General features: G+C 50.7%; 1 protein-coding gene across 2 annotated transcripts in view; it reads left to right on the top strand.

Annotated features, from left to right (window-relative positions):
* Window positions 1-18,477, top strand: part of Runx1 (RUNX family transcription factor 1) — a 232,489-nt gene that overhangs the window by 190,414 nt on the left and 23,598 nt on the right. The window lies entirely within an intron of this gene.

The following is an 18,477-nucleotide window of genomic DNA, read 5'->3' as shown; positions in this document are numbered from 1 at the left end:
GTGAGGGTATTTTTTTAAGTGTCAGCTTCTGGTATGTTGTTTTCTTATCCACCATTAGTCTTGAAGCCACACACACACAATTGTGTATATGTTTGTGTGTATGCATGTATAAACACACGTATACACACCAGCAAGGTAAAGGTGAGGAGTTTGCAAGTTCTTGTTGCCCTCGGATTATGTGTGGAGTTCGCATCTAATAATTGTTCTTTTCACAATATGAAGCTAAAGGAGGCATGTGTGTGTGGCTGTATCAAGCATAGTATTTTCAGGTCAGTACTGTGGGTTTCTCCGTTCACTCCGTGGGGGTGGGGGGTGGGGGCGCAGTCACCAACTGCAGAAGCGCTGTCGGATTCAGTAACTGCACAGCCCCTCGGCGCCACGTTAGATGATGCTCACGGGGCACTCACGCAGTAGGGCCGCTGACGCTGGAGGCTGTTTGCTCAGTGATGATACCGTTATAACAACCAAAAGGCGGTTTTCTCTGCCAGGCGGGACACAGCTGTATGTGATACCCTTACGGTAACACCCCTTCCGCAGAGATGCGGGCTTAGTCAACTCAAAGGAAAAGATGCAGCCCGTCTGGAGAAAGGGGCCGAGGGCCAGCAGCAGAAGTGAGACTCTGCCTTTCGCAGAAAGCGGAGATTCGCTTCCTCTGCGCTCTGCCTGGGACACGCAGGCAGCATCTACTTGAGAGGCTTTCTGAGCAAACTGCTCTCTTTGGGAAGGAGCGCATGCAGGGCTCACAAACGCTCACACTCTCCAGAGTGTAAGATAGAAAGCCTACGCCCCCGGGCATGGCGGTACAGGCCGGCTCTCACAGCACTGGGGAGGTGTAGGCAGCAGGGTCAAGATTCAAGGCCAGCCTCGGCTACATAGCTGGTTTGAGGCCAACCTAAGACACATGGGGCCCTGTCAGCACCACTGCCGAGTAGACCTCTCTTTTGTAAGAGTGGAACAAAAAATTAGGCTATCATTTCAGGTGTTTAGGAAAAGGCCCCACAAATCCAAAGAGCCCCCAGTGAGCTGTGGTGAACTGGGGCAGATGACACTTTAGGGAGATGGATGATCATGGGAATAAGGAGGATATTCTTCTGTCCTGTGTTTACCATCACTTAGGCTCATGCACGTCTTCTCTGGAGGTCCATGTGTGAAAACCGAGAAGAAAGCTCTGTTCTCTTAGCCCCTCGTCGCTACACTCGCCACTTGGGAGCTGGCAATGAGATGTGCCTTTTGCTTGCTAAAAGGCAAACCCTAACTAGAAAAGGTTTTTAAAGCCAATGCAGAGCCCAGTCATGGGGGAGCAAATTCAAATGGTCGCCTCTGCCTGCTTTGGAAGTCTAGCCTGCTTTCCCTTACCCACTTCTATGCCCATTCCCTAGAAAAGTAGAGGGTGGCAGTGTGGGCGTGGTGCTCGGAGTGTCCTGAGCCATTGGAGCCGCCCACTGGAGCGGGAGGCATCGCCATGGACAGCTGGTGGGTGTCTGTGCCTCTCTGCGTCATAACTTGATCTTAGAGTGTCCTAGGGGCCTGATTGCTCCTCACAAAAGATGTGTGGACTGTGTTGTGGATGGTTTTTTCCCCCTCCAGTATATGAATTTGATATGCAAGGATTTACCTGCCCCATGGCAGACACACAGTTTCAGAAGTGTGTTCGAGATATAGCATGTAAAACTGCTTCCCTGTATTGTGTTCTCTCCATCCCCAACCTGTTTCTCTCCCCTCTCCTTCCTTCTCCCCCTGCCTCTCCTCTCTCTTTTTCCCTATAAGAAAATGCTGTTTTTTACGAGTCTAGTTTTTGAGTAGACACTTGAATGTCTCCCCCACCCCCTTGAAATTCAAACATTAACAGAGATAATGTAACAGCCAAGTTCGTCACTTCGCTCCTGGCATTACAGACAGTTAATGCCTGGGCTGAGCCTAGAGTACCCATGTCTATTTAAGCAATGCAGCGTAGGTGCACGGCTCTCTTAAATGGCAATCACAGTTTTAAGAACATGATCTCAGAAGTAGTCAGAGCTGTGTCTCCTCAGCACTGCACAGACATGGGAGTGATTTTCAGCTTTACAGAGATGCCATTGACTGCCAGGGGTCTATGGAGAGGCAGGGGATTGTCAGGCCGGAGCCACCCCACCTCGGCTCTGCCAGCAGAGGATCATGGGTATGGAATATCACCTTTCCTTATCCTACCAAATAGACATCTCCAGTGATCTGCAATGGGGTTCAGATGGAGAGGGGGGCAGGTTGCCATGCCACCAAACCACTGTTTATTTGTTGTGGTTTTAACTTTGAAAGAGCTGAGGTTAATTTCAACTTCCTATTTGAGCAGGTCTAAAAGTGGAACAGAAAGCCATTTTGTCATGGCTGCGTGTTTACGCAAGTCAGGACACCGTTGTTAATGCCTCCTGCCAGGTTCCAGGCCTCTTCTGTGTTCCTTTTACGGCAGGGGATGGGACAGATTACCGAGTTCTGGGGTCATGGTGACTGCTCCCTCATACCTCCCACTCAGGGATGGCTCTGGGCAACCCAAGTGAGTCATTTTAAGTCTTGGATTCCGGTTTCCCAATGAGCCACCGTGAAGGTGGTATGGCTTCCGCCTTCCTGGGGATGAGGATGAGGTGGAAAGACACCCATGCAGAAACCCTGCAAACCAGATAGTTATCAGACCAGTAGGCTCAGCCTCTTGCTATAAAGCCGGGATTCACGGTGAAGTATCTGGGCATAGCTCAGACTTCCCCGTCTACACTGTTCTTTTCTCTCTGCAAACTTGTGGTCTGGTTTGTGGACAGAACCACAGAACTCTCAGCTCCGAGGTTAAAGGTTTCCCACCACTTCCGGCATTTTAACTGATGAACTTGAACTCAGATCCAGGCTTTTCTTAAGGCACATGCAGTAAGGTTGTGTGGAGTAAGGTGATGTAGAAGGATGCAGCTGTGCTCCTGGCTCAGGGACCGACAGGCATTGAGAGGTGTTGGGCTAGCCACTCATGTAGAAGACCTGGATTGAATGTGTTCCATTGAAATTAGAAGTTGATGCTGGTGTTGATGTTGATAATAACATCAGGCTCTGTGTTGGATACCTCACTAACTCATCTTTTGGGGGTACTTTATCTTTAAAGATGGGGAGAAAAGACAGCCAATTAGAATACTGAAATTCTGAGCATCCCCTAAAGAGGAAAGTATGGGCAGGAGATAGTGGGGTAAGAGAACTTCCAGCCACTCTATGACTTCTTGGGGTAACTGCCTCCTGTGTGTATGAGTCTGTCTTGTATGGCCATTTACAACTAAGGCTTTCTTCCCAAGTACCATCTAACCAGCCTAAAGGAGAATGGATGATATGTCCTGGTTTTGGAAGTCCCACGTGGCCAAGAAAGATCATATGCTCCCACATTGCCCCCAGATTTCCCATTTTCAAATGGATTGTCTTGCTGGTTAGGCTCCTTCAAAATCCCTTTGGAAACATTATATTCTGCTACTGTCTGTGATGTTCTCAGAGGTAGGGTTACCATGTCAGTCCAATTCTCTCCTTCCCCAGAATGAGCAAAAGGAAGGAAGCATTTCCACCTTCCCAAGGAAAGGGCAAACTCCTGGGTCCAAAGAGCAGTGGCAGAAAAGGATGTGAGAGACCAGGGTGCCTCCTGTCCTGTCTGCCACCACCACTCAACACAGCAGAGCTACCATAAACAGATCGAGAAGAGGACCTGGAACCCTTCCCACCTTGGGCAAAGCATGCGACTGCTCAGAATTGGTCTTTTTCTCTCTGTGCCTCTGCCTCTGTCCCCCGCCCCCGCCCTCTCTCACACACATACCTTTGTCACCTTGTGTGCCTTTCAAATCAACATAGGATGAGCCTGTTGATTTCCTTGGTGGACCTACGAATGGCCATGTCATGCACACACAGTAAAGAATTCCAAGTACTAGAAATCAACTCATACAACTTGCTTATTACATGAAGCGGCTTTGCCTTCCAAATTAACTCCTGACTACAGCAGGCATCAGGACCTGAAGAGCTGTAGTATCAGAACTGTACGTGGATGACATGCCTGAACCAAATGTTCTCACAAATAGACAGGGAATTGGGAAGGAAAGGGAGGAGGAAGTGGGTGGGAGAAAACTCTGAGAGATGGGTGCAGAATACGGAGCCCATGTCACATGCTGGGCGCTGCCTCCTGCTCCCTCACCCCCCAGTGAGTGACCAGGAAGGATGAGAAGGCCAAGTTCATAGAAAGGGAAGCGCTCTAAGGCAGGAGCTGATGACCCCTCAGCCACCTGCATATTCTTTGCTGATGCAATACAAACTCTAAGTCTAAAGAAAGTGTGAAAATTCAAACTAGAGAACTCTACTGTGGACAATGAGGAAAACGGAAAGAAGGGTGGATGGGAGAAAAAAGGAAGGGGAGGAGGGAGGAGGGAGGGAGGAAAGGGAGGAAGAAAGAGCCAGCTGACCCTGCTGGCCTCTCCACCTGGGCCCCTTGGCTCTTGAGCTAGCACAGCCTGTCACCTTAAGGACAGGCACAGGTACAGCACCATGGTCCCTAAGACAGTGCAGTGTGCATGACCTTGATGTGTTATGCATTGACCTTGCCCCCGAATACTTAATCAGCCCTTCCGAGAATCATTTACCACTTAAACTGACACCACCATTGTAATCCAAAACCACGGTTTCATAGGACCTGGCTTCCAAATTGTTTCCTGACTGTTGCTCAAAGAGGTCCGCCCATACTCTCAAGATCCTGCTAGTCCCTGGTGGACACCTTTCCTGATTGCAAGGGAAAGAATTTACTGTGGGTCTTGGTCTCGGTGATCGAATGTTCCTTCTAGGGCTGCTGAGATTTTGAAGCTCTCTCTGATGCTAATGAACCTGCAGGCTGCACAAGGGGACATTAAGCGGTGTCCTTGGGACTTTACAAAGTGGTCATTTGTGCACTTGCTCAATAGTGACGTTAAATAGCAGAGACTTTGAAAGGCCCAAGTTCTCAGCTGCTGGGGAGGAGGAGCAGGGCCACAAACGGGCACAACCTGGTGACCGCATGCACCCCAGGACTGTTAGCAAGAAGTCTAACCTCTTAAAGCCTCGCTCAGTCTTCCCGCCTGCAAAATGAGAGTGGTTCCTGTCGGTCTTCAGGACACAGAAACGTAGCGCGTGGAATGTCCTGGGTGAGTGATCACTATTGCGAGCTCTGTCAACAATACCGAGTCTGCCGGTTTTCTGTGGCTAATACAACACATGGACCACAAACTTAGAGACTTGGAATAATGAGAGTTTATCCTCTCAAAATTGGAGGCTACAAGCTCCAACATTAAGGCAACACGAGATGGCCCTTCCACTGAGGGCCCACGAGAAGGGTCTTCCTGCCTCCTCTAATCCTTGCCAGCTCCCGGCACTCCTTGGCTCATGGCTGTGTGTCTCCCTTCTGTTCTTCTCTTTACCTGACCTTCTCTGTTCTGTCTTTCCCTCTGCTTCTTCCTTTTTTAAAAGAGAATTTACTTATTTTTATCTCATTTGCATTGGTGTTCTGCTGGCATGTCTGTGTGAGGGTGTCAGATCTGGGAGTTACAGACAGTCGTGAGCTGCCACATGGGTGCTGGGAACTGAACCCAGGTCCTCTGGAAGAGCAGCCAGTGCTCTTAACCACTGAGCCATCTCTCCAGCCCCTCTCCCTCTGCTTCTTAAAAGGTCAGGTGTCATTGGATTTAGACTCAAGTCATTCATGAGGGGGGTCAAAGTCCTTCACTTAATTATGTATATAAAAGACCACTCCTTTCCAAATGAGATTGTGGTCACTATCTAGGGGTTAGAATATGACCCTGTCTTTCCTGCTACCACCATTCAGTGCCCTAGATCAACACCAAAGGACAGATGTTATCAGAACATTAGCCAGTGGATTTGGGTGAGTCCAATAAGAATGTCCCCATCCGTCCCCCAGAGCAGACCTGCTGTCCAGGTAAATATGAGCTCATGCCCAGTCTTGTTATCCGGACACTGGCATCTCAGCCCTTCAGTTTCTGGAGCCCAGGGTCATGAGCCTTTCATTTCCCAGGCAGGAGAGCATGGTTTCTTTTCTCTAGACAAGATCAGCAATTTCACAGCGTTATCTAGAGCACCCATACAGTTGGAGCCCAAGGCTCTGCTGTGGTGGAGAAGGGAGGCTTTTCCAGATCCGAATACGGGAGACATGGGTCCTGCCACTCCAGCCTCCAAAATCCAGTGGCCACATAAACAGCAGGGAGCAGAGAAACAAAAAATCCAGGAAGACCAAAGCCAGCCAGTTGGGATAGACTCAAGAATTTGACCTCCCAGACAAAGCCAGGCCGGAGCCAGGCATGTCCCTGTTGTTTTGAAGCAACAAGTGGCTTTAGCACAGGGTATTGTCAACTAGACACCCATTCCAGAGGGATACTGGTTTACTTTGAGTCTTTCATCAGGCCAAGTCACCAGTCGCTTGCAGGTAGCCTTTCAAGTCTGGAGGTTTAAGCAAGTTTTTGACTGTAGCTGTGAAGTCTTACCAAGTTTCTCAGAAGTCTGGCCCTAGAGACTGGTGTAACGCTGAAGTGAACCACAGCCTGGTCACCGAGGAGTTCTCCCAGCAGTGGGCTTGGTAAGCGCAGGCCCGCTCCAGTTTGGTGATTGTGGTTCTCCTTGAACACACATGACCTGAGAGGCTTCATCGCGCTGTCTTTCCCTCAGGCTCTCTGGACACCCATCCTAACTCTCAGGGACTGTGGACTGAGGCATGGGTGTCGCTTACCTTCTAGCCAACAGCTACCTAGTGCCTGGTCTCTGTCCTGTTGCCACACTTCCTGGCCCCACACAGACTTTTTATATTATTATTAAACAAAGGCATGCAGAGCAGCAGAACAGTCAGTTGTTACGGAGATTAAAGGTAGGGGTCACGGAGAGCCTGTGAGTCCGATCTCACTGACAAGCCTCGCATCTCTCCATAGACTTTCCTCCCATAATCCCTTTCTGGCAGGACATTTTGTGTGTCAACGCTGGCGATTCAGTTACGAGCCACAGTCAATAGGACAAACTAATAATGGGAAAAATAGAATAGGACTCACCCTAAAAACAAACACTGATCAGTCATGTGTATGGTCTGCCTCTCTGTGCACGCCTGGGAACAGAGTAAGAAAGAAGGGGGGCGGGGACCAGGCCACTTCCTTGTCCTATTGATTTTGTTACCAGGTGATGGGGGCGTCTTCAGGCTGCCTTCCAGCTCATCCAGGCTCCTTTGAGCAGTGCTTACCATTTTAAAAGTAGAAGCATTTCAGGAGCAAACAGAACCATGGTCCCAGTGCTAGGATGAACCACTAAGGCATTGGTAAAAGAGGCTGGCAGAGGGGACCTGTTTCTCTGACTCCGCTGCAGCCCTGGGCATCAATATTACTTGGTATTATTACCCTCTAGGCATGTACAAGGCTTGGAATCTTTGAGATATATTTGCAAGATTTGATCCATCACTGTCCAATTCTGACCTCCATGGATCATGACCTCATGGTTTTGGAAGGGTGGGTATTCATTTTAAATACAAAACTCCAGGCTTTTCCTCTAAGAGGGAATCATGTGGCTAGGAGGGGGATGCACATTCCATGTCGTCCAACAGCTGTGGGATGACATGAGAGGACACCAGGTCTGTCCCTGGTTCCTCCGCGACATCCTAATTCTTTCGCACAGTTTGACTTGGGTCACCAAATTTGGGGTTCCAGGATTTTACACAGATATGCGTATCAAGATGTGGGCACTCTGGTGACCAGGCAGTCCTGGGAGTGTGGTAAAGGATGTGCTAGAATCCCTCTGCTCTGGGGATGAGGAGAGACACCCTTGGTGGGATCAAAGCAGAACTTCCCCAGGGAAGATCTGTGAACCTGTGGCTCACGCATTAGGACAGTCTCTAGCTTCTTAAATTCTCAACTCCCGCTTCGGCAGGAGTCTTTCTTCCTGTAGCTTCCCACATTCCCTGTGAGTAATTCCAAAGCCAGATCCGAGGTGCAGAGCTAAACCTTTGCCGCGCCCTCTTTGCGTGGTTGGAAGGGTTTCTCCGGTGGCTGTAAGAGAACATCTTGAGATAGCAAGGGAAGAAGGACTGTGGAGACTGTGGAACTGTGCTCCTCCGAGTCACCGCCCATACACGGGGAGAGAACACGGTTGCTTTATGAAGTCTCAGGGGACGACCGCACTGCTGCGGCCACTCTCTCTCCATTAGCACATCTCTCTGCACATATCAGATGGCAAATTATAGAATGATAAAGTTATTAAAATATCTGTAAAAGTCAGCCCGGGCTCAAGGGCTTGCCTTGGCCTTTCTGCCCACTAAGTGGTTTATTTAGATGTCTCATCTCAAGGTCAGTTCATCTTCGTCTGTATTTCGCCGTAAACTGCCTACTCCACAAACCAACCAGAATTGCCCAAATTGGAGGATGCGCTTGCGTGGGTTTTCCAGCAAGGCTGGTATCTTAAGAATGAGCCCAGAGCTTTTCAGGTTAGATCCTACCGCACCCCCCACCCTCGATTTTAAAAGTGCACCATGGATTTGTGACCACGTCTGCAGCTTGATGGTTACCAGAGTAGTTGAGTCAACGAGACTATCGTAAGGAAGGTGATAAGAAAGTGATCACGGTTTATGCTGATAGAATGGATTGGGAGTGGTGGTCCGGTGACTGCCCATCACCAACACTCTGGCTTAGGTCGCAGACAGAGGAAACCTCACCTGGAGCAGTGATTCTCAACCTTCCTAATGCTGCGACCCTTTAATACAGTTCCTCCTGCTGTGGTGACCCCCAACCATAGAATTATTTTCGCTGCTACTTCCTAACTGTGATTTTGCTACTGTTATGAACCATAATGCAAATATCTGGTAGGTAGATGGTCTTAGGAGATGCTTATGAAAGAAAGGGTCGTTCAGCTCCCCAAAGGGGTCGCGACCCACATGTTGAGAACTGCAGGTCTGGAAGGTTCAGTTAGGTCTGCTCCTTGTTTCCACGTTACCCAACACTGTTTTCTCTCCCCCCTCCCCTTCTCTGTCTGTGTAACTTTCTGGTATGATGCATATAAGCAGGCATATGCACACATGTGCGTATGAAAGTCAGAGGATGGCTTTCATTCCTCAAATATCTGCCACATTTGCTGGAGACAGGGTCTCTTATTAGCCTTGAACTTTGCCAAGTAGGTTAGGCTAGAAGACCAGCAAATTCCAGGGGTCCTCCTCTCTCCACCTCCCATGTCACCATGGCTGATATTACAGTCGTGTGCCGCCGCCGCCGCCGCCGCCGCCGCCGCACCCTGCTTTTTATATGGTTCTTGAGATCAACCTGGGACCTCACGCTTGTGAGGCAAGCATTTGGCTGACTGAACATCTTCCTGCCTCTGGCACTGTTTTCCATAAGTGTCCTAGGCCTCCTTGTCATGCAAGTGAGTCACTTGTTGGTCCTAAGCATTTTTGTAATCCTGAATATGGTATCTTGAAGGAATTACCGTCACCCCTAACACTTTCAGAGAAACTGACAGGGAGATGCCCTAGAACCCCCACGTTGCTGCTTCTGATTGACAGGTGGTTTGGGGGGGGGTACTTTTTGCTGTGTGGTCAAGCTTTGAGAGGCTCTGAGCCACCATATGTTGCTAAATGAGAGAAGTCATTGCCCAGACATAGATCTGTCTAATTTAATATGATTTTCCATAAATTACAAAGCATGACTTTGAAATTGAATTTGTGTAAAATTATGGATAACCAGTTCAGGTGGAAGGGGAAGGAAACCTTGTTATTTCTGGTCCAGCTTCTTTTCCGGATTTCCTCATTTGATTCTTTCACGCCCTGGGGGAGGGAAGGTACCATAGAGCAGTGGTTCTCAGCCTTCCGGATGCTGTGACCCTTTAATACAGTTCCTCATGGTGTGCTAACCCGCCCCCCAACCATAACATTATTTCATTGCTACTTAATAATTGGATTTTTGCTACTGTTATGAATTGTGATGTAAATATCCATATTTCCTGGTGGTCTTAGGGGTCACCTAAGGTTGAGAGTCACTGCCACAGAGGCTCTATTCTTATTGTCAAACTTTCTCCCTGGCTATTCATGGCTTCCTCTAAGGAGGTCACCAGAGCCTGGAGATGGCAAGGCCAAATGCCAAATCCTCTGCCCATCCATCACATTGGCCAGCAAAGAACCAGTCTTCATCCCTGGACATCATAGGGGACCCAAAATAAACAAGGGGCTCCTAGGAAAGCCTAAGCAGATCCATAATGCTTTGGGATCCAAACCCCGCATTGTGCCCTTCCTAGTCATATGACCTTGCAGGAAGCACTTGGGTCACTGTGCCACTGTCTCCATCTGTAAAATGGGCATGGGCATGGTGACTGACTCATTGGATGCTCCTGAAGACTGGATCAACACTCATAGAGTGTCAAATGCCCAGCACATGGCAAATTAAGTCTTTCCTCTCATTCCTGCACAAACCCTTCACTGAGGTCAAGACACGTGCTTGGGATGTGCTGACCACGGCGCCCAGGGCGCTTGGAATTCATAAGAACTGCTCCTGTCCTCAGGTAACTCTCATTACTACTACAACCCTTGCTGCTGGCTCTGGTGGATAGATGTCTGGGTATATCACATCAGCGCTGCCCCATGAGGTCCACAGCCTCTCAGAGATAATGACCCTCTCTTCCCCGTAGTCCTCAGAAGCAGTGCTGGCTTTGGAGAGAAGAGAGGGGAATGTGATTTGAGTTTCGGTTCCTCGAATGGACTCGGATGGGACAATCCGTGCTTACTATCCCACAAGGCCATATGAGAATATAAAATATCAAAGTTGAAAGGACTCTTAAACTTCTTTGCCCTGGGCCTCTTCCCCGCCCCACCCCCACCCCCACCAACACCCTGAAGGCCCAGAGACTTTCCACGGTGGCCTCTGTCTATAGCTGAAATCCTCCCAGCCCAAGTCCGTCCTCCTGTATTTAAGCCTGTCGTACGGGAACAGCTCATTCCCCCAGCGATTGCTCAGCCTTACTCAGCCTTTTCTTGAAATGTGTTTTTGGCTCAGGGGAGAGGTTAGGATTTAGTTTCTTATGATCCTTTTTCTTCTTTTCTTAATGTTGAATTCTATTCTTAAAGTAGAGACTTTTCTTCTTTTATGAATAAAGGTACAGTCTTTCTCATCCTCTTCAGTCCCACCAAAGGCTCTCAGCCTTAGGAACAGCTGCAGCAAGCTGACAGGTCACTTCCTGAACCCCAGGGCCCACCACGTGGGCAGTGGGCAGGGGCTGCCCCTCCCCCTTTCCCTTTGCTCGATCATGAATTTGACAGATTCCCTCTGTGTGAATGGCCTGCTCTTCTGTGTTTTTAATGAACCGTCTACAAAAGGATTTCTTTGAACGAGGAGGTCTCCTCTCCCTGTGTGATTTTAGATACGTACCTCCCTCTGCCGATTGATTCCAGCACCCACAGCCCTGCCCTTTCAGCCTGCTCTCGGCTGTGGCCCAGGCTGTCAGGCCAAGCAGAGGACAGCAAACAGGTGTGTGGGGTGACAGGGCCACAGCTGTGGGAACGCCACCGCTCTGGCAGGCCCTAGGCTGGGAGGGGCAGGAGGTGCTGAGTGACAGTCCCCTCAACCCAGTTCAGAATGTTGCTGCCAACCTCGTGTCATTTACTCCCAGAAGACTGAATAGGCATGAGAGGGAGGGACCTGGGACCTGGGTCCGGAGGTATCCCTGTGACAGCCAAGTCTTTGTCCATGAATTCACTGTCAGGTCTTGAACGGCTGCATCAGATGCTGCCCCGGAGTTTGTAAAGATCAGCCACCACCCTCCCTGAGACCCCAGAGAGCAGGGTCCTGCACTGATGGGTGGCTTTGGGCTCCCTTCCTTAACTGAGCGAGATGGAGGACTCCAGCACCCTGGCTCTCAAATGATATTTAGTTAATAGTTAACCGGTTTTTAAAGGAGAATGGGGACTCGACTCCCTTCACTAATTAGCCCTGAAGGCTTGTCATCCCCACCTTCACCACCCACGGAGCGTGCTCTTGACAAGTCATGACCGAACTCCCAAGGGACTCGCACTCTGGGCTTGCCTCCTCCACAGTCTGAGAAACACAAGCCTCTGAAGAAGATAAGATTAGCTCAGTGAAGGGGATGCTGGGAAATGCAGAGGATCCCCTCTGGACCCTAGTGTCCAGTGAACTTATCTCCCACCCGTAGTGATTTCACCTGATTTGGGCAGACTTATGGTGACTTTGAACTTGTCGGAGATGATGAGTGTGTCATAGAAGGCAAAATGGCATGGCCAGCCTGTTCCTTAAATAGATGAGCAACGGGAACCCGGAGGGGTCAAGTGACTTGCCTCGGGTGGCACACACTGTCATCCAAGTGTTTGGCTTCCTCTCCCATCTCTCCGGACTCGAAGGCTGGAACACATTCCTGGCATTTGGAAGTAACACAGGGAACCGTCCTGAGAAGTCCCTTCAAAACACCATTCAGGCAGACGAGGGGCTGTTGGGACAAGATAGGGCAAAGCCCAGTGTGCCTGTGCCCACAGCTCCACCCAGTTTCTCATCTTTATATTATATTTTAAAAAAAAAAAAAAGTCTCAAATAACCCAAACAGGCAGGGTCTGATCTGCAGACAGTCTGCAGGCACCTGCCCAAGAAGCTGCCGGCCGGCTGGTCCATCCTCCTCTGATTTATGTTCTGCCTGTTAAGCCTTAAATTGTTGAGTCTCTGGCTGGCTGCAGAGGCATTACTGGAGGGCTGGTGCATGCTTGCAGCGTGCATGGTTGGCTCTGGTGCTGGAGGTGTTGGCCACGGATCAAGTCCAATCTCACACCTGTCTGGGACAATGAGGGCCTTGTTAGACGCATCCCCAGCCCGGGCTGCTTATTTTTCACATTCAGAACTTGGAGGAGGGGTTGTGGGGAGGGGGAGGGGGGAAACTGGAGAAGCCAAGGGAAATATTGAGATCAGCTGACGCTTGGAGTCTTTTCCTCCCCTGTCCCCTCCCCCACCCGCTACCCCCCACCCCCCCTCCCCGCCTCCCTGCCCACTCCCGTTCCCCTCCCATTTTATAAATTTTTGTTTATATATTTAGAAGCTAAAAAACAATAATACCAACAGCAGCCCTCTTTTGAAAAACATCCTACTACTGCGTAAGGAGAACGAGGCCTCTGAGACAGCCAATTTCTAGCCATGGTGGAGCCAGCAGCCCAGTAGGGGCAGGGTGAAGAAGGGGTGTAACCACAGCCCCCCCACCCGGTGCTGGAGCCTGAGCCCATCCCCTCCTCATGGCTCTGTCCCTCCCGTTTCTTCCTGTCCTCTGCTAACACTAGTGAGGGACAGACGTGACAGGGCTTCTCTTCCCCTCGCCGTGTATCACTCACTGATAAAGCACAGGACCACCACATTCCAGTTCAGCTCGCCTGTCCCTCGGGGTCAGCAGAACTGAGGTGGCCGCAGACGTGACCGCTGCAAAGCCAGCTTCCGCAAGGCTCGGATGGCAATGGGTACAGGTAGGGACTCTTCCAGGTCCAGGTTGACACCCCTCAAGGCTGACGTCTCTGGAGGTGTATTAGTCAATCAGTCACGGACGCATTCTCACAGAATTAGACAGGGCACAGGCACAAAGCAAGGATTGTGCAATTGTCCCAGACATTCTGTGACGTAAGAGCCCACTGTATGGAGGCCATATAGGAACCCTCGGTGGTTCTCCCACAGGTAGCCACCATGCCTTGGGGACTCGGATAACTCACCAGTCTCCCAGTGACCCGCCCAGGCTTGGGTGCCTGTGGCCAGCCTTCTTAGAGCTACAAAGAACTCATTGACAAAGGAAGCCCATCTCTGAACTTCCTCCTTGGAGGCACTGCAGGGGTGTGCAAACACTGTTGAGTTCATTGGTGACTGAGGACTCACTCACAAGACTTGAAGTTGGGCTCGTCCTTTTTGTAACATGAACCACTGGTAATTCAGCCACCCTTGCATCTCTATATAGATGGACATCAGTGGGCATGGGTGGGAGGGCAGCTTTTCAAAGTGTACAGGAATAGTGAGGCCATGAGTGAGGAGCCCGTGGCTTCCCATTGGCATCCTTGCATTCAGGGTGTCCAGGGACCGTGATAAACCTCCCTCAGTCCTGGGCCACTGACTGGGCCCACTTAGCCCGACCTTGTAACCTTCAGAAGGTCATGGCTGAAGAAGCCATCCCTGCCTTTTCAAGCCAACTGAAGGCCAAAGACATGGCCTCCGGAGTCTGTTTTCGCTGCCCGTTGTAAATCCCCGTGGTGTTCCAGGCCAGAAGGGGCTCTCCATTGCTCCCTAGCCCATCCAGGCTCCGGAACAGCTCACACTCACGCAGGGGAACAGGGAGGGGAAGAGGCGCTAAGTGCTTATGAGCTGCCGGCGTCTTACCTGCCTTCCTCTCCGGCCAGCGGACACCTGTGGCCAGCCCTGTCCCCGTCCCCACCACTTCTGCATATCCTCCCATTCTTCAGCATACCTCACGTGCCCCATCCTTTAGGACATCTTCTTCTCCCCCGAGGACCAAACGGAATCCTCTCCCGACCTCCTAGATAGCCCTGACAGTCCCTCTCAGTGTGATCCCACCCCCCACCCCGTCTGTGGGACCAAGTGCTCTTCCCCTCACTGTCCTGTGTCCGATGTCCTCCTGGGCTGCAGGGCAGTTAGCATGGCGACCTGCTAGCAGGAGGAGGCTCCATGTGACCCAGCACCTCCTCCCCCCACACACATCTGGGCTCTGAGGCCCCCAGAAGGGTCAGCTGAGCTCTAACTGGCCTTGAATCCTCTCTCCCACTTCTCTGGGTCTCAGGGAGTCCAGGTCTTGAGGCACAGGGGCCAGGGGCGGTCCCTATAGAAGCATTTTTTTCCGATCTTAGGTGTACAGGTCTAAGTAGACCATTTGTGGGTCGGAACCCATTTCAGAGTCAGGGAATGACAGGCAAAGGAGGAAAATGGCAGGTCTCTTTGTCTCCTAATGTTCTGGTCCATGACTTTCCATGGCTGTGCTCACAGAGGCAGAGACATTCTTGGATATCTCCCCCAAACCCCCTCCCTCACCCCCAACCCCCGCCAACCCATTGAGTTCCCGGCCCCACACCAGACAGCGCTCTCTCCCTGCCCTGTCTCCCGTCCTCTGTAGGCGGCTCAGCCTCACCCAAGGCAGCCTTCCACATACTTGAACCTGCTTTGCATGCTTAATTAGAGACCTAGACCCTGAAATAAGATGTCTTATTTACCCACAACTTCCTAGGGCTCCCAGCCCCTACCACGCCACTGCAGCCGGGCTCCTGCTTCCTGCCCTTCAGGTGTGTCTGCCTGTGGCTTCCTTCCCAGACCACATTCCTCGACCCCATCCTCTGAAACGTTTTCGCTCACGATCCCTGATCCCTCTTGCCGTCCCAACCTAAGAGAGCCCCTTTCCAGGGCTAGGGCTGTGGCTCAGATGGGAGAGCGCTGGCCCAGCATGGGCAAAGCCCTAGACTCGATCCCCAGCACCGCCAGGCTGGTCCTGGATGCAGTAGTACCCATCTGCAATCCCGGCATTCAGGAGGTGGAGGCAGGAGGATCAGACGTGTATGCTCACACTCAGCTACGTAATTCTCAGTTACATAACAAGTTCAAGGCCAGTCTGAGCTGCAGGAAATCTTTTCTTTGAAGATAATTGACCCGTTTCTAAATTGGGGCCTTCAGGGCCCCACCGCCACCTTCTGGTGACTTTGCCGTTTGTCTCCCACCAACCTGGGAAGCCAGGGACCCCCCCCCCCCCCCCCCCCCCCGCTTGGCCTCTCCCTCGCATTCTCCTTCCTCTGATCAGGACAGTGCTCTGACAGCTGTGTTCCCACCCCGCATCTGTGGGAAACAATGTCAGCCTGTGGCCCGCAGAGGTGGCCCTCTGGCCCTCTGGCCCCTTGTCCCCTTGGGGACACACCTTCCCTGGGTGCTCTTGGAGACTCTTTTGTTCAAATCAAGGAGAAAGTGCTTTGGATGAGCTGGGGTGTGTGTGTGTGTGTGTGTGTGTGTGTGTGTGTGTGTGTGTGTGTGTGTTGTTGTTGTTGTTGTTGTTGTTGTTGTTGTTGTTGTTTTAAGAAGACAAGAAGTTCCTGTTTTTTAGAAAGGCTGTTCACTTCCAAAGAACCAAGTTACAGAGTCAGTCAGCCATAGGATGACTTCTGGATTTTTTTCCCCAAGGTGGTACACAATACATATGAGAAAAAGAAAGAGAGAGAGAAAGAAAAAAAGCCTACTAAGCCAATGAGAGAGAGTCAGCAGACACAAAGGGAAATATTATAATAGGCCTTTGTTGGTGCCTGCATCTTCTTGTTGAAAAACAGAAAGACCCCGAGGTGCTGAGGTGCGGACAGAGGCTGATGTTATCAGCCCCCAGAAATCCTGCCTGGAGTCCAGTGGCAGGCAGCATCCAAACGACCACAGCAACTGCTCCTGCTCAGTACAAACGGTGCTTTCAGCCTCCCGTAAACAGCCTGTGCCCCAGGGCTCAAATCCTTCAAAAGTTTGCCTAGGTAATTGTGTTTCATTACTGTCTGGCCTGCGCTCATCAGTCTAATCTGGAGGTTCAGACAGCCAGGCCAAAGCCTGCGAGACGAGGGGAACGAGCCTGTGGATCTAATCCACTTGAAAGGCAGACTAATACAAGTACGGCTAACTCATTATTTTAAGTGAGGTGAACAGAAAGAATATGGCGCTTTCCATAAAAGGGTTTCAAGTCAGCGCAGGGCCGTGCTGGGCAGCTTAAAGCCATTAGAGGACAAGGCAGAGGGTGACAGTGTGACTCCCCGAGTTGCTGTCCCCTGTGTTAGGAAGCCTGGCCCCTCCCTGTGACTACCCTAGAGTGGTCTCTTCCTGTCCTGCCCTTGATTCTAGATGGTTTGTGAATTATGATAGCAACAGATACCAACTTCTGTTTTCGATCTGGGTTTGCTTCCAGGGTACAAAAGGAAATGCAAATGTAAGAGAGAATTCTGAGGGAACTCAAAAGCTTTGAGTAGCCCCAGGTCTGTTTCCAAGAAGAGCGACCCCTCCTCAGTGCCCGGCCCGCCAACATACGTGACAGTTACTGGTGTAGCTTTTGAAGTTTGAGCCTTTCCATTTTGCCAGTATACGGGGCCGAGATCGGAGGGGGGCTGGTTTCCTGTGAGAAAGCAGTCTTGTGGAAGTGACAGTCCACAGCTAAGCGGGAGATCTGCCTTGGCCCTACCACCAACCTTCTGTGGGGAACAGAGAGTCCCTTCATCTTGAACTTGAGCGTTCTCTGAGGTGGAGCTGGCACAGGGAATCTCTGGGGCTGCTTTCTGCCCCATCATCCCATGAGACTTTGGAATGAGACCTCAGAACTGTTGACAGTAATCTGCATCCTTTGACTCATGCCCAGGAAGCCGGGAAGAGGCAAGTGCTGGCCTGTCCCTTCCAAGGTGGCAAAGCCAGTGGTCGACTCAGAAGCAGTCTTGTCCGTCATTTACACCTGTGGCTCCCCCCAGGGCTGGAGTCGGCCAGAGCCAAGTCTGGGTAACAGCCCTGAGACTGAGAAAAATAGTTACCCCCAAACTCCAGTGTGAGTGCAGCCTAACCAACCACAGCTGCCTCCACCTCATACCCCTCAGTTCATGCGTATTCCACCCAGGCCACAGTGCTAACTCACATCCCCCCAGTCAGAACAGCCTCTACATTTTCTGCCTTGTCCTTGAAGTTGGCCAAACTGCCGTATCAATCTGGCCTTCTCCGGGTCAGGTTTCCCTTGATATCTTAGTTACCCTTGACTTTGGGAGCTGAACCGTTCCTGTTCTGGGACCCTCTCGGGCACTCTCAAATACCAAGCAGCACCCCCGGTCTCCATCCACTAAACACCTCTCCCTCTCCTGACTCTAATCAAGCCTGTTTCCCGACATGGCTAAAAATTCTCCAGAGGAGGGTTCGCTGCTGGTTTACACCAGCCTGGGAACATCCTAAGTATTTAGTCCATACATCCAAGATGTCAATGTGTGTAACGAAAGTGAGCTCTGGCTCCCCCGTCCTCCACTGGCCATTCCCTTTGCGCGAGCAACTGTTTGGGGACCGCCCGCTATCTCAACCTGTACATCTCCTTTCTTCCATCTGCGTCCAAGTCACTAAAAAACCTATCGCTTCTGTGTGAAATGCTGCCTTGACCTTGTAAATCAAAGGCGCTCTCTGGAGGGAGGTTTCCCACTGCTGGGCTCAGCCTGGCATCATCTTTCTCAGGGTGACCTCAGCTATTCAAGTATGAAGGTTGTATTTGAAATGCCATTTACCCTCCCTAAGTCAATAAATGAGGCTGTGAATCTTTAGATCATCAGAGTTCTGCTTATTACCAAGAGTTTTCCTCTGTATGGTATGTGTCTTTTTTTTTTTTTCCTTTATTGAGATCTGTGTTAGAGTTTAAAAGAATTCTGGCAGATTTCCGTTTGCCTTTCTGAATCAGAGCACAGGGTGGAATTCCTCTGCGAGTGGAGATTGC

This window comes from Peromyscus maniculatus, chromosome 12 (assembly GCF_049852395.1).
Source record: "Peromyscus maniculatus bairdii isolate BWxNUB_F1_BW_parent chromosome 12, HU_Pman_BW_mat_3.1, whole genome shotgun sequence".
Taxonomy (NCBI): Eukaryota; Metazoa; Chordata; class Mammalia; order Rodentia; family Cricetidae; genus Peromyscus; species Peromyscus maniculatus.
This window is presented reverse-complemented; position numbering and strand designations above follow the sequence as displayed.